This window comes from Phocoena sinus, chromosome 8, assembly GCF_008692025.1.
Source record: "Phocoena sinus isolate mPhoSin1 chromosome 8, mPhoSin1.pri, whole genome shotgun sequence".
NCBI classification, from domain to species: Eukaryota; Metazoa; Chordata; class Mammalia; order Artiodactyla; family Phocoenidae; genus Phocoena; species Phocoena sinus.
This window is the reverse complement of record NC_045770.1, coordinates 4063451-4077672: the sequence shown is the minus strand read 5'-3', so window position 1 is coordinate 4077672 and position 14222 is coordinate 4063451. Positions and strand designations below refer to the sequence as shown.

The following is a 14222-nucleotide window of genomic DNA, read 5'->3' as shown; positions in this document are numbered from 1 at the left end:
ATTGTAAAATATACATAACATGAAATTTACCATTTTAACCATTTTAAAGTATAAAATTCAGTGACACTAAGTACATTTAAATTGTTGTACAACCATTACCACTAACCCTTTCCAGAACTCCTTCATTATCCCAAACAGAAACTGTACACATTAAACAATAATGCCCATTCTACCTTCCCCACAGCACTTGGTCACCTCTAATCTACTTTCTGTTTCTGTGAATTTGCCTATTCTTGGTAACTCATGTAAGTGGAATTATATGGTATCTGTCCTTTTGTACCTGTATTATTTCACTTAGCATTGTGTTTTCAAGGTTCATCTATGTTGTAGCATGTACCAGAATTTCATTCATTTTCAAGGCTCAAAAATATTCCATTGTATGTATCTGCTACATTTTGTTATCCATTCATCTGTTGATGGACACTTGGATTGTCTCCACCTTCCGGCTATTGTGAATAATGTTGCTATGAACATTGGTGTACAAGTATCTGTTTGAGTCCTTGGTTTCAATTCTTTTGGATACGTACCTAGAAGTGGAATTGCTGGATCATATGGTAGTTCTGTTTACCTTTTTGAGGAACCATCATACCGTTTTCCACAGTGGCTGCACCATTTTACATTTCCACCAGCAATAAACAAGGGTTCCAATTTTTCCACATCCTCACAAACACTTGTAATTTTCTTTCTGTTTTTTTTTTTCTTGTTGGGTATTATCCATCCTTTTGAATATTAATTTCAGTTGACCCTTGAAAATTCGCAGTGAAAATCTGCTTATAACTTTATGCTTGGTCCTCCAAATCTGATGTTTAACATCTAAGGATTCAAACAACCTTGATCGTGCAGTACTGCAGCATGTATTTACTGATAAATATCCACAATTCAAGACCTGTGCAATTCAAACCCATGCTGTTCAAGGGTCAACTGTAGTATCTCTTTGTGGTTTTGATTTGCATTTCTCAAATGGCTAGTGATGTTAAACATCTTTTCATGTGCTTGTTGGCCAGTCGTATATCTTCTTTGGATAGATGTCTTTTCAAGTATTTCACCTATTTTTAAATTGTTTTCCTGTGTGTGTGTGATTCAATTGCAGGAATTCTTTATATATTCTGAGTATAAGATATATGATTGACAAATATTTTCTCCCTTTTTGTGAGCTACCTTTTCACTTGCTCAGTAGTGTCCTTTGATTCACAAAAGTTTAAAATTTTAATGAAATCCAATGTATCTACTTTTTCTTTTGTTGTGACCAACAAAAACAGGTGTCATAGTGAAGAAATCATTGCCAAATACAATTCACAAAGCGGTTGTATGTTTTCTTCTACCAGTTTTATAGTTTCAGCTCTTATATTTAGGTTTTTGACCCGTTCTGAGTTAATTTTTACATATGATGTGAGATAAGGATCCAACTTCATTCTTTTCCACATGGATATCCATTTTTCCCAGCACCATTTGTTGAAAAGATCATCCTTCCCCCATTGAATAGTCTTGGCACCCCTGTTTTAAATCATTTGACCATGTGAAGGTTTATTTCTGGGGTGTCTATTCTATTCCATTGGTCTACATGTCTTTATGCTAGTACCACACTGTTTTTTTTTTTTTTGCAGTACGCGGGCCTCTCACTTGTGTGGCCTCTCCCGTTGCGGAGCACAGGCTCCGGATGCGCAGGCTCAGCGGCCATGGCTCACGGGCCCAGCCGCTCTGCGGCATGTGGGATCTTCCCAGACCGGGATACAAACCCCTGTCCCCCCTGCATCGGCAGGCAGACTCTCAACCACTGCGCCACCAGGGAAGCCCACCACCCTGTTTTGATTACTATGTCTTTGTAGTAAGTTTTGAAATCAAGAAGTGTGTGAAACCTCCAACTTTTTTTTTTCTTTTCAAGATTGTTTTGACTATTTGGGGTTCATTGAGATTCTATATGTATTTTGGAATGAATTTTCTATTTATGCAAAAGAGTCATTGTAATTTTAATAGGAATATCATTGAATCTATAGATTGCTTTTGGTAGTGTTGATGTCTTAACAATGTTCAGTTTTCTGATCCATGAACATTGGATGTCTTTCTATTTATTTCTGTTTTTAATTTCTTTCAGCAACATTTTATTGTTGTAAGTGCACAGTTCTTTAGACTCTTTGGTTAAGTTTATTCCTAAGTATTTTATTCTTTTTGATACTATTATATATGAAATTTAAAAAATTTTCGTTTCAGATTAATTGTTGCTATTATATAGAAATGCACTATTTTTGTGTGTTGATTTTGTATCCTGCAAGTTTTCTGAATTTTTAACCAGTTCTAACAGTTTTTTTTGTGATGTGTGGACTCTGTAGGTTTTCTACATATAATATCATGTTGTCTTCAAACACAGATAACTTTACTTTTCTTTTTCCAATTTGGATACCTTTTCTTCCCTCCCTTCTTTCCTCTCTTCCTTCCTTCCTTCCCTTTTCTTTTATTCCTTCCCCTCTTCTTTTTTTCCTTCCTCCCCTCCTTTATTTCTTTTTTTCTCTCTCTTTCTTCCTTCCTTCCTTCCTTCCTTCTTTCCCTCCCTACCTCCCTCCTTCCTTGCTCCCTCCCTCCCTCCCTCCCTGCCTTCCTTCCTTCCTTCCTTCACCTAGTTGCTCTGGCTAGAACTTCCAATACTATTTTGAATAGAAGTAGCAAAAGTGAGCATCCTTGTGTTCTTCCTGATCTTAGAGGAAAAGCTTTCAGTCTTTCAGCATTGAGTATGATGTTAGCTGTGGATTTATATATATATATAGGCTTTATCATGTTGAGTAAATTTTTTTCTATCCCTACTTGATTGATTATATTTATCATGAAAAGGTGTTGAATTTTGTCAAATGCCTTTTATTTTTGCATTAGTTGTGTTTTTTTCCCCTTCATTCTATTAATTCTATTGATATCATGTTCTACATTGGTTGATTTTCATGTGATGAGCTACTCTTGCATTCTGGGAATAAAACTCACTTGGTCATGGTATATAACCCTTTTTAAATGCTGCTGAATTTGTTTTGCTAGTTTGTTGAGGATTTTTGCATCAATACTCTTTTTTTTTTTTTCTTTTGGTTTTTTTTTTTCCCCGCCCCCCCTGCATCAATATTCTTAAGGGATGTGGGTCTGTAGTTTTCTTTAGTATCTATTTTTGGCTTTGATATCAGGGTAATTATAGCCTCATAGAATGAGCTAGGAAGTATTCCCTCCTCTTCAATTTTTGTGAAGAATTTAAGAAGGACTTGTGTTAATTTTTCTTAAGTGTTTGGTAGAATTCACCAGTGAGCCATCTGATCTTGGGCTTTTCTTTGTTGAGAGATTTTTTTTTTTAAATAAATTTATTTATTTATTTATTTTTATTTTTGGCTGCATTGGGTCTTCATTGGGTCTTAATTGGATCTTCGTTGCTGTGTGTGGGCTTTCTCTAGCTGCAGTGAGTGGGGGCTCCTCTTCGTTGTGGTGCGCAGGCTTCTCATTGCAGTGGCTTCTCTTGTTGCGGAGCATGGGCTCTAGGCACGTGGGCTTCAGTAGTTGTGGCACACAGGCTCAGTAGTTGTGGCTCATGGGCCTTAGAGCACAGGCTCAGTAGTTGTGGCGCATGGACTTAGTTGCTCTGCAGCATGTGGGATCTTCCCGGATCAGGACTCAAACCCGCGTCCCTTGAACTGGCAGGTGGATTCTTAACCACTGTGGTACCAGGGAAGGCCTCTTTGTTGACAGATTTTGATTACTGATTCAATCTTCTTACTAATTATAGATCTATTCAGATTTTCTCTTTCTTCATGAGTCCGTTTTGGTAGGTTGTACGTTTCTAGGAATTTGTCCACTTTATCTAGATTATCCAGTGTGTTGGCATACAATTATTCATAGTATTCTCTTATAATCCTTTTTATCTCTGTAAAGTCAATAGTAATGCCCTCTCCCCCCAACCTTATTTAGTAATTTGAGTTTTCTCTTTTTTTTCTTATCCAGTCTAGCTAAAGAGTTGTCAACTTTACTGATTTTTTTCAAAACATCAACTTTTAGTTTTGTTGATTTTCTCTATTTTTTTTATTCTCTATTTTTCTCCGCTCTAATCTTTATTATTTCCTTCTGTCTGTTAGTGTTGAGCTTCCCTCTTTGTCTTTTCTAGTTCTCTTAAGGTGTAAGTTAGGTTATTGATTTGAGACCTTTCTCCTTTTTTTAATGTAAATTTTTACAGCTGCAAATTTCCCTTTTTTTTTTTTTTTTTGCGGTACGTGGGCCTCTCACTGTTGTGGCCTCTCCCATTGAGGAGCATAGGCTCCGGACACACAGGCTCAGCAGCCATGGCTCATGGGCCCAACTGCTCCGCGGCATGTGGGATCCTCCCGGACCGGGGCACGAACCCATGTCCCCTGCATTGGCAGGCAGACTCTCAACCACTGCGCCACCAGGAAGCCCAAATTTTCCTTTTAATACCACTTTTTCTGCATCCCACAAATTTTGATATGTTGTGTTTTCATTTTCATTTTTATCAAGGTATGTTCTAATTTCTCTTCTTTAACCCTTTGGATATTTAAGAGTATGTTGTTTAATTTCCACATATTTTTGAATTTTCTAATTTCCCTTGTATTTTGATAGGAAGATACTCTGCATGACTTAAATCTTTTTAAATTTATTAAGAATTGTTTTGTCATCTAACATATGGTCTATCTTGGAGAATGTTCCATGTGCACTTGAGAAAAGTGTGTATTCTGTTGTTCCTAGAGTTTTCTGCATATATATGTATATATATACATATATATTTAGTTTATGGTGTTGTTTAAGCCCTCTATTCCTTATTAATCTTATGGCTGGTTGTTCTATTCATTACTGAAGGTAGGGTTTGTAGTGTCCAACTATTTCTGAAGGACTATTTTTCCTTTCAATTCTGTCAAGGTTTTCTGCATATAGTCTTTGGCTCTGCTGTTTGGTGCATCTATGCTTATAATTATTATATCTTCCTGATGAATTTACTCTTTTATAGTTATATAATATCTTAGATAGTCCTTATTTGTCTCTTGTAACAGTCTTTGACTTAATGTCTATTTTGTCTAACTAGTATAGCCACCCTGGCACTCTTTGGATTATTGTTTGCATGGGATATCTTCTTCCACCTTTTCACTTTCAGCCCTTTTGTGTTTTTGGATATAAAGTGAACCTGTTTTAGAGATTATGTAGTTGGATTGTGTTTTTAAGTCAGTTCTGCCAGTCTTTGCCTTTTGATTGAAGAGTTTAATCCATTTATATCTAAAGCAGTTACTGATAATGAAGGACTTATTTCCATCATTTTGCTATTTGGTTTTTGTATGTCTGTTAGCTTTTTTGTTCCTCATTTACTCCATTATTACTTTCTTCTGTGTTTTGTTGATTTTTTTTGTAGTCACACATTTTGATTCCCTTCTCATTTCCTTTGTATATATTCTCTAGCTATATTTTTGTGGCTATAATCATGATCACATTTAACATCCTAAATTTATAACAACCTAATTTGAACTGACACCAGCTTAATTTCAACTGCATACAAAAACTCTACTCCTATATAGCTCTGTCTTCCCCTGCCACTTTATGTTATTGATGTCACAAATTACATCTTTATATATTATGCGCCTATAATAGTTTCCTAATGCTACTCTAAAAATTTATCACAAATTGGATCACTTAAATAAGAGAATTATTGTCTCACAGGTATGGAGGCTAGAAGTCTGAGATCAACATGTCAGCAAGTTGCTATCTTTTGAGGCTGTGAGAGAGAATCTGTTCCATGCCTCTTACTTAGCTTCAGGCGGTCTCTTGAAAATCTTTGTTGTTCCTTGGCTTGTAGAAACATCACCCTGATCTCTGCCTTCATCTTCATATAGCATTCTCTACGTATGCCTGTCTCAAATTTCCCCTTTTTATAAGGACAGCAGTCATATTGGATTAGGGGTCCACCCATTCCAGTATGACCTCATCTTAACTAATTATATCTACAATGACCTTATGTCCAAATAAGATCACATTCTGAGGTACTGAGGGTTAGGACTTCAACTATTAATTGGTGGTGGTGGGGGGACATAATACCACCCATAACAGTGCCCAATAACATAGCTCTATAATTATTCTTTATGCATTTTTTCTTTTGAACCCTTTATCAGAGACCTTTGTTTCTTCATACAACTTCAAGTTACTGAATAACATCCTTTCATTTTAACCTGAAGGACTCCCTTTAGCATTTCTGGTAGGGCAAGCCTAGTGGTAATCAGTTTCCTCAGCTTTTGTTTATCTAGGAATGTCTTAATTTTTCGTTTATATTTTTCATTTTAATTTTTATTTATTTATTTATTTTTGCAGTACACGGGCCTCTCACTGCTGTGGCCTCTCCCGTTGCGGAGCACAGGCAGCCGCTCCACAGCATGTGGGATCCTCCCAGACTGGGGCACGAACCCATGTCCCCTGCATCGGCAGGCGGACTCTCAACCACTGCACCACCAGGGAAGCCCTTCGTTTATTTTTGAAGGCAAGTTTTGCCAGCTATAGAATTCTTGGTTGACAGGTTTATCTTTCAGTACTTTAAAGATTTTATCCCATGTCTTTCTGGCCTCCAGGGTTTGTTGTGAAAAATTGGCTGATATTGTTATTGAGAATCCCTAGTACGTGATGATGATTCACTTTTCTCTTGCTGCTTTTAAGACTCTCTCTTTATCTTTGGACAGTTTGCTTATATGTCTTGGTTGGGTCTTTTTGAGTTTATCCTATTTGGAGTCCATCAGGCTTCTTACAGTTGTAGGTTTATTTATTTCATCAAAGTTGAGATGTTTTGCCATTATTTCTTCAAATAATCTCCACCCCCCTCTTGTCTCTTCTGGGACTCTCATAATGTGTATGTTGGTATACTTCATGATCCCTTAGTTCAGCTTTCTTCATTGTTTTTGTTTCTGCACCTCAGACTCTATGATTTTGATTGTCTTATTTTCAAGCTTGCTGATTCTTTCTTCTCTTTGCTCACATCTGCTGTTGAATCCCTCCAGTGAAATTTTCATTTCAATTATTGTAATTTTCAGCTCCACAATTTCTGTTTGGTTCCTTTTTATAATTTCTGTTGATATTCTCATTTTATCTATAAATGATTTTTCCTGGTTTCCATTAGTTCCTTATCCATGTTTTCCTTTAGGTCTTTGAGCATATTTAAGTTTTATCTAGTAAGTCTGATGTCTGGGCTTCCTCAGGAATGGTTTCTGTGAATTGATTTTGTTCCTTTGAATGTTTGCCCATTTCTGTCTATGCCTTGCAATCTTCTTTTGCTTAAAATTGGATATTTAACTACTATAATATGGTAACTCTGGGGACCTCCCTGGTGGTCCAGTGGTTAAGACTCCATGCTTCCACTGCAGGGGTGCAGGTTCAGTCCCTGGATGGGGAACTAATATCCCATATGTCAGGGGCGTGTCCAAATATATATATATATGATGACTCTGGAAATCACATTCTTCCCCTTTCCCAGGGTTTGCTGGTTTTGTTGTTGTTGAAGGCTGTAATAGTCTGTTTGTTTTGAGTGATTTCCTAACTATTTTTGCAGAGGCTATTGCTGGTCACATGTGATCACTGAAGTCTCTGTTCCTTTAGCTCACATTCAGCTCAAAATCAGACGTTTTGATAGAAATTTTCTTGAGTGCCAGGAACTCTTCCAGTGTTTGCAGATTGGCTGTGTACTAGGGCATTCCTTCAGTACTTAGCTAGGCTAGTTCTGAGGCTAGCAATCAGTCAGGTAAAATCTTAAGGTCTTCTCAGCAATTTTCTGAGCATGCATCTTGCCTGGGTGTGCATATGGCTTCCTCAATCCCCCCATATTTTTGGCTGCTTTCAAATGTCCTAGATTCCCAGTCTTACCCCAGATTGTCCTCTGCACCTTAGAAGGTCTATTGTATGTTTCCACCTATAATTTCTTGCTCCAGGAGTCTGTGGGGCTATAGTCATTTGCAAGTTTTATGAGTAGTGTCCACCACTTTTACCACCTGATTTCTGAGTTAGACATAACAGAGACAGGCTCTTGTGTCAGTCCTTCAGGTATCCACCGGACAGTTTAAATGTACACAATAATTTGCAAATAATTTCTGCTCTGCTTCTTCTAGTTTGAGGAATGATACTGGAAACCAGGTTGCCACCACTTCAAGACCAAAACCACTGCCATGCTGGGGAAGGGTGGAGTAAGTGTAACTAAAAATGCCACAGAACTTTCCTACTGTTTTGAAGATGGCTTTTTCTTTTCTTTTCTTTTTTTACATTTATTTTATCTTTGGCTGCATTGGGTCTTCGTTGCTGCGCGCGCGCTTTCTCTAGTTGCGGCAAGCAGGGGCTACTTTTTCTTGTGGTGCACGGGCTTCTCACTGTGGTGGCTTCTCTTATTGCAGAGCACAGGCTCTAGGCCCGCGGGCTTCAGTAGTTGTAGCTCCCAGGCTCTAGAGCGCAGGCTCAGTAGTTGTGGCGCATGGGCTTAGTTGCTTCGCGGCATGTGGGATCTCCCCAGACCAGGGCTTGAACCCGTGTCCCCTGCGTTGGCAGGTGGATTCTTAACCACTGCGCCACCAGGGAAGCCCCAAGATGGCTTTTTCTTGATTGGGTATTTGTTTGGTGGCTCAAAACTTTGAGTGTTTTCCAGAGCTTCAGTAAGATTGGTTCAGACAGTTTCTGCCTTTTTAAAAAAACATTTCTGTTGGGGAATGAAAACTTGGAGCTTCCTAGGCTGCCATTTTGCTGAAGTCTTTTCTTTAACCTAGTTTTGCCTTCACTTGGACTTTCACCAAAGAGCATCAGAGCACTTGGCATGTAACTAAGTGAAGGTGGGTGTAGTTACTAAAAAATGGTGGAGCAAAGACACTCTGAGCCACTGTAAGGAGGCTTGGAACAGGAACTTGCTTGGAGAGTTGAAATTTTATAGATGAGGAATCCACTAGGTTATTGGATGACAGTTGAGAACAGATAAGCTTATGAAATGAACTTCTGTCCAGGTAGTAAATTGCTCAAGGAGTTGGTGCTTGCTGACAGTGTGGGACAGCTGCAGTTACATGCTACAAACGGTTGGGTCTGATTTCTGGATGCATATTAATTCCAGCTCATGAAGGGTCTTGAGCGATGCCAAAAATGACCAAGTAGAAGAAAATGTGAAGATAATGATATGGCTGGTTCTAGTGCTGAATTAGATCCTCCCCTCAGAGCTCAGAGAATCTAATTCAATTCATTCCTAATGGTAGCTGTCGTATCAGCTTGTCCTAACCCTGACTGTGGTTCACAGCTGTATCTCAGAAGTGACTTGGGAGGAAAGCCTTTAGTAACTGTCTTCACCTCTCCATTTCTTCACTCTTTCTCCTATCATTAGTATCCCCTGCCTCTCCTGTCCTTTTTCTTCTCTGCCTACTTATCCTCCTTTGCCTCCTACTACCTCAGTGAAAATATGTTCCAACCTGCTAAATGAACTCACATTAAGGTGCACATAGCCAATAAGACTCGGGTGTAAACCTGTCCAGGGGCTGTTTGCATTTTAACAGAAGTCTGTATAACATTTCTAATTGTGAAGCTCTAAGTATTAGCTGTTCCATAGGAAGGAGAATTCTTAGAGGACCTGGTTCTAACTCAGAATGTTTTTAAGGTATACTCTACTCTAGATAGTATAAAGATATTCCCAATTATAAAGGGACTTTAGAAAATCATATTTCTCCTCGCAATATGAAAAGACGCTCTGAGGCTGATTTGAATGTGACATCATTGGATAATGAGCTTTTATTCCTTTCCAGCCAAAGATACCAAGGATAAAGCCAAAACCTTGATCATATTGAGAAGTCAGGTCAGGGAGCTTTTCACCTTGCTACAGGAAAAGAAAGTCTGATGAGGAGGAATAGAACCGATCTAATTTAGAATCTTAACTGTTTTAGAAGATAGTAAGCAGCCTCCATACATTAATATGGCCTTTCTTCCCAGTCATCACCAGAAAATCTTTGGGATACAGTACACAAAGAGAGGAGCTGCCAGTGCTGGAAGGACGGGTCCCAGAAGGTAAGAGCAAAGAGTGGGAAGCACGTTAACACTGATTGAATTTAACCTCTACCAGCCTCTGTTTCTTCCTCTGTAATGTGGGAACAGTAATATCTATTGAAGAGGGTTAGAACTCTTTTGACTGCAAATTATAAGAAGCCATATTGAACACATGAACGTAAGTTAAAAATAAAAAAAGGAATTTGTAGGCTTTTATTCCTGGTTGTCCAAGGGCATTGGCTTTGGAGCAAGGCTGGATACAAAGACCCAAATGATGCCTTTAAAACTTTTTGGCTCTCCATTTCTTAGCTCTGCTTGTTTTTGTTTGGCTTTTTCTCAGATAGTTTTAATTTATGTGTCAGTTAAGAAGATCTAAAGAACGTATCTCCCAGCTTAACAATTCCAACAGAAAATCTTTTTCAAATATCATTCCCAAGGAAGATTATATTGCCTTGCTCAGGTCAGATGTCCAAACCCTAGCCTATTACCGTGGGTTGGGATTTTTGGATTGGCCAGCCTAGGTCGCATATATAACACAGTATTTGGCCAGTGTACCATAACTGACCGTCTCTCCAGGATCACATTGCATGAAGGGGGAGTTCCCTAAAGGATTCAAGAGACAGAGGATGGGAAAGTATACTGGGCATGAAAATATGGTAGCTATTATAATCTACCAAACCTACCACTATAGGTTAAAGAATCAAATGAGCAGACACAGGGAAGCTGTTTATAAACTATAATCATAATTAAAACATCATTCAAATAATGATAAATACCACGTTCATTAAAATCAAGAAAGCTGCATCATATAACGATGGTTTTACAAATCAGTGGGAAAAGACGGACTATTCAGCTCTTGTGAGACAACTGGATGGAAAAACTGCATGTAGGAGCCGTACCTCCCACCACACACTAGCATATACTCTAAATGGATTAAAGATTTAAACATAAAAGTGAAACCATAAAAGTGTCAGAAGAAAACATGGTAAAACTCTTTTATAATCTTGGAATGGGCAAGGTCTTCCTAACCGTTACTTAATATTCTGAACTCATAAATAATATGACTGATAAGTAAAACTACATCAGAATGAAACCTTTGCATGATGAAAAACATCATTTGAAAAAAAAAGTCAGAAAACAAATAGAATGAAAGGCAGTGGGGTGTTGGAGATGGCCTGCACTGGCTCACAGGAGCTGATTATTAAATTTTAGAAATTTTGCAAGCTGGTTGTCAACCACAGCCATTATTTAAAATTAAGTTATATAAACTTATAATTAAATAAAGAATGAAACAAAGGTAATATATGCTCAAAGACTCATCACTCTAATTGTTTAACTACATTTTGCTATCATCCATGCTCTTGGAGTGATTTACATCTGTTGTGTCTGTATCATGGAGATATTACATAATGGCCTGGTGTTGCACGTTTCTCCCCAACTCCACATTTAGTGATATGTTGGTAGCTTGAAATTGGCTGTGGTGGGAATATTTACATCATGGAACTTGGCAAATGCTATAAACCAGGATTTATTTTCCCCAGAGACCATTACTAAACACTAACCAACACACCACTGGAAAAAAATTTTGAAACTCACATTACAGAGAAAGGCTAATCTCCCTATATGTAATGTGCTTCTTATAAGCCAAGTATACAAAGACGATTAACCTAACAGAAACATAAGAAAGGTATGAAGTATCCATTCATAGAAATAAAGAGGTGCTCTGTGTCACAAGAGAAATGCAAATAAAAAACATACTGAGGTATTATTTTTTACTTACTAGATTAGCAAAATTCTAAGTTTGATAAAACTCTGTTGGCAAGGTGGTGGGGAGACAGACTTTTTTTTTTTTTTACATTGCTGGTGAGGACTTAAATTTACATAACCCCTTTGGAAGGCAATTTGGCAATATGTATATAAAATTACCAAGACATAAACTATTTGACCTAGCAATCCTGTCTCTGGGAATTTATACTATTATATGGTATAGAGTGCTTTTGTTTTTTAATAGCAAAAGACTGGAAACAACACAAGTGTCCATCCACATGGGCTGGTTTAATAAACTGTGGAACATTTAAACAGTAGAATTGACTGGAACTGTAAAAAAAAAAAAAAAAAATTGAAGACACCAAATTGAACTTGAAGAATCTCCAACTTATATCTTTCCCTTCCATTTTATTGAGAAACAACTGACATAACATTGTATTAGTTTAAGATGTACAACATAATTATTTGATGTACATATGTATTACAAAATGATCACTACAATAGGTTTAGTTAACATCCATCACCTCACATAGTTACAATTATTTTTTCTTGTGATGGGAACTTTTAAGATCTACTCTCTTAGCAACTTTCCGATGTACAATACAGTATTGTTAACTATAGTCACCATGCTATATGTTCTATCTCTAGAACTTACTTATCTTAGAAGTTTGTACCTTTTGACTGTCTTCACCCCAGTTTCTCCCTCCTGCCCCCAGCCTCTAGCAACCACCAACCTCTTCTCTGTTTCTATGAGTACGATTTTTTTTTAGATTTCCCATATAAATGAGATCATGCAGTATTTGTCTTTCCTGTCTGACTCATTTCACTTAGCATGATGCCCTCAAGGTCCATCCATGTTATCACAAATGGCAGAATTTCCTTCTTTTTTATGGTAGAATAATATTCTATTGTATAAATATACCACATTACCCATTCATCAACTTATATTATTGAATGAAAAAAGCAAGGTTAATATCAGAGTAGATAGTATGTTATCTTTTGCATAATAAAATAAAAATATAGTTATATTTGATTTGCATAAGCAAAGTCTGGAAGGAAAGTAATAAAAATGGTTACAGGACATGGTTGCTGGGTGGGAACCAGTCAGGCAGAGAATAGGGTAAGAACAAGGCCTTGTGTTACCTTTTTACACTAAAATGAATGTTGAACTATGTCAACATACTACCTTTTTACAAAATTAAATGACAGGAAACAAATAAAAACTTCATTGAAGAGCGCTTGACATTCAATAAGAAGTTACTGAGTGGCTATTATGTGGCAGGCACTGTTCTAGGAGCTGCACCCAGAAGGTAGCACCATTTCATGTAAGTTGTGCTGTGAAGCCAAAGACTTCGTGACTGTCCTCAGCCACGTAAACCACTCTTCAGATGCCACATCTTCCCTTATGTCCGTCCAACGGTTTTCTCTTGTCCCATTAGTTTCATATCCAGGACCTCAACAGGGTCAAACTATCCCCAGGCCATTCAGGTCTAGCAACAATTTAATGATTGTGTTCTTTTCCGTGTAGATTCTCTGTTTTCACGTCTTGGTCATCTTTCTTTTTTTTTTAAACTTATTTTATTGAAGTAGAGTTGATTTACAATGCTGTGGTAGTTTCTGCTGTACAGCAAATTGATGCAGTTACATACGTATATTCTTTTGCGTGTTCTTTTCCATTATGGTTTGTTATAGGATATTGAATATAGTTCCCTGTGCTATACAGTAGGACCTTGTTGTTTATTCATCCTATACATAGGACATCCTTCTTCTTGACTGTGTTGTTTAATGTACCCAGTGGAATATGACATTTTAAAAGTTCAGGTCTTTAATTTTGTGGACAGTGAACAAAATAGACAAGAATCCCAGTGACTTTACATTCTAGTCGTGATCAGGGAAGGGCTTTCTGAGGAGGTGATGCTGAGCACAGACATGAGAGATATGAGGGAGTGTGCCTTGTCAGTATCTGGGGTTATGCTTGTCCGTTCATAATAATTACCATTGTCGCTGCCCTCAAGGAGATTGCAAAACGTTACATGTGCACATGCACACGCCCACACACACACACACACACACACACACACACACACGCTCATATTTACCATTATTTATGAGCACAATAACGCTGCCAAACCACGTAATGGTGGTGTCCTGTCAATGCCATAATATCTGGTAATGACGATGGGTTTGAATGGAGCGAACCCCTTTTTGTCTCTTGCTCTGGCCCCAGTAAGCAAGAACACAGTCCACATTTGCTAAGCCTCTGGCTTAGATTGAGGGGTAAACCTCTGATCGTGGGGGCTTAATTCTCTTTCCAAATGAAGCTAGATGTTCCACAAAATTAAAGCCTTGACCTTTTAATATCATATCCTACCAACCAGAGTAAATAACACCCTCGAAAAGAAAGACATCCGAGATATGAAAACACATCAGAGGACATACAGAGAAAAACAAAACTT

General features: G+C 37.8%; 1 long non-coding RNA gene across 1 annotated transcript in view; it reads left to right on the top strand.

Moving 5' to 3' along the window:
• LOC116757829 overlaps nucleotides 1-14222 on the top strand; it is a 47718-nt gene that overhangs the window by 29117 nt on the left and 4379 nt on the right. The window contains exon 4 of the long non-coding RNA XR_004351094.1: nucleotides 9946-10020. This is a non-coding gene — a long non-coding RNA (uncharacterized LOC116757829). The remainder of the gene's footprint in view (nucleotides 1-9945; nucleotides 10021-14222) is intronic.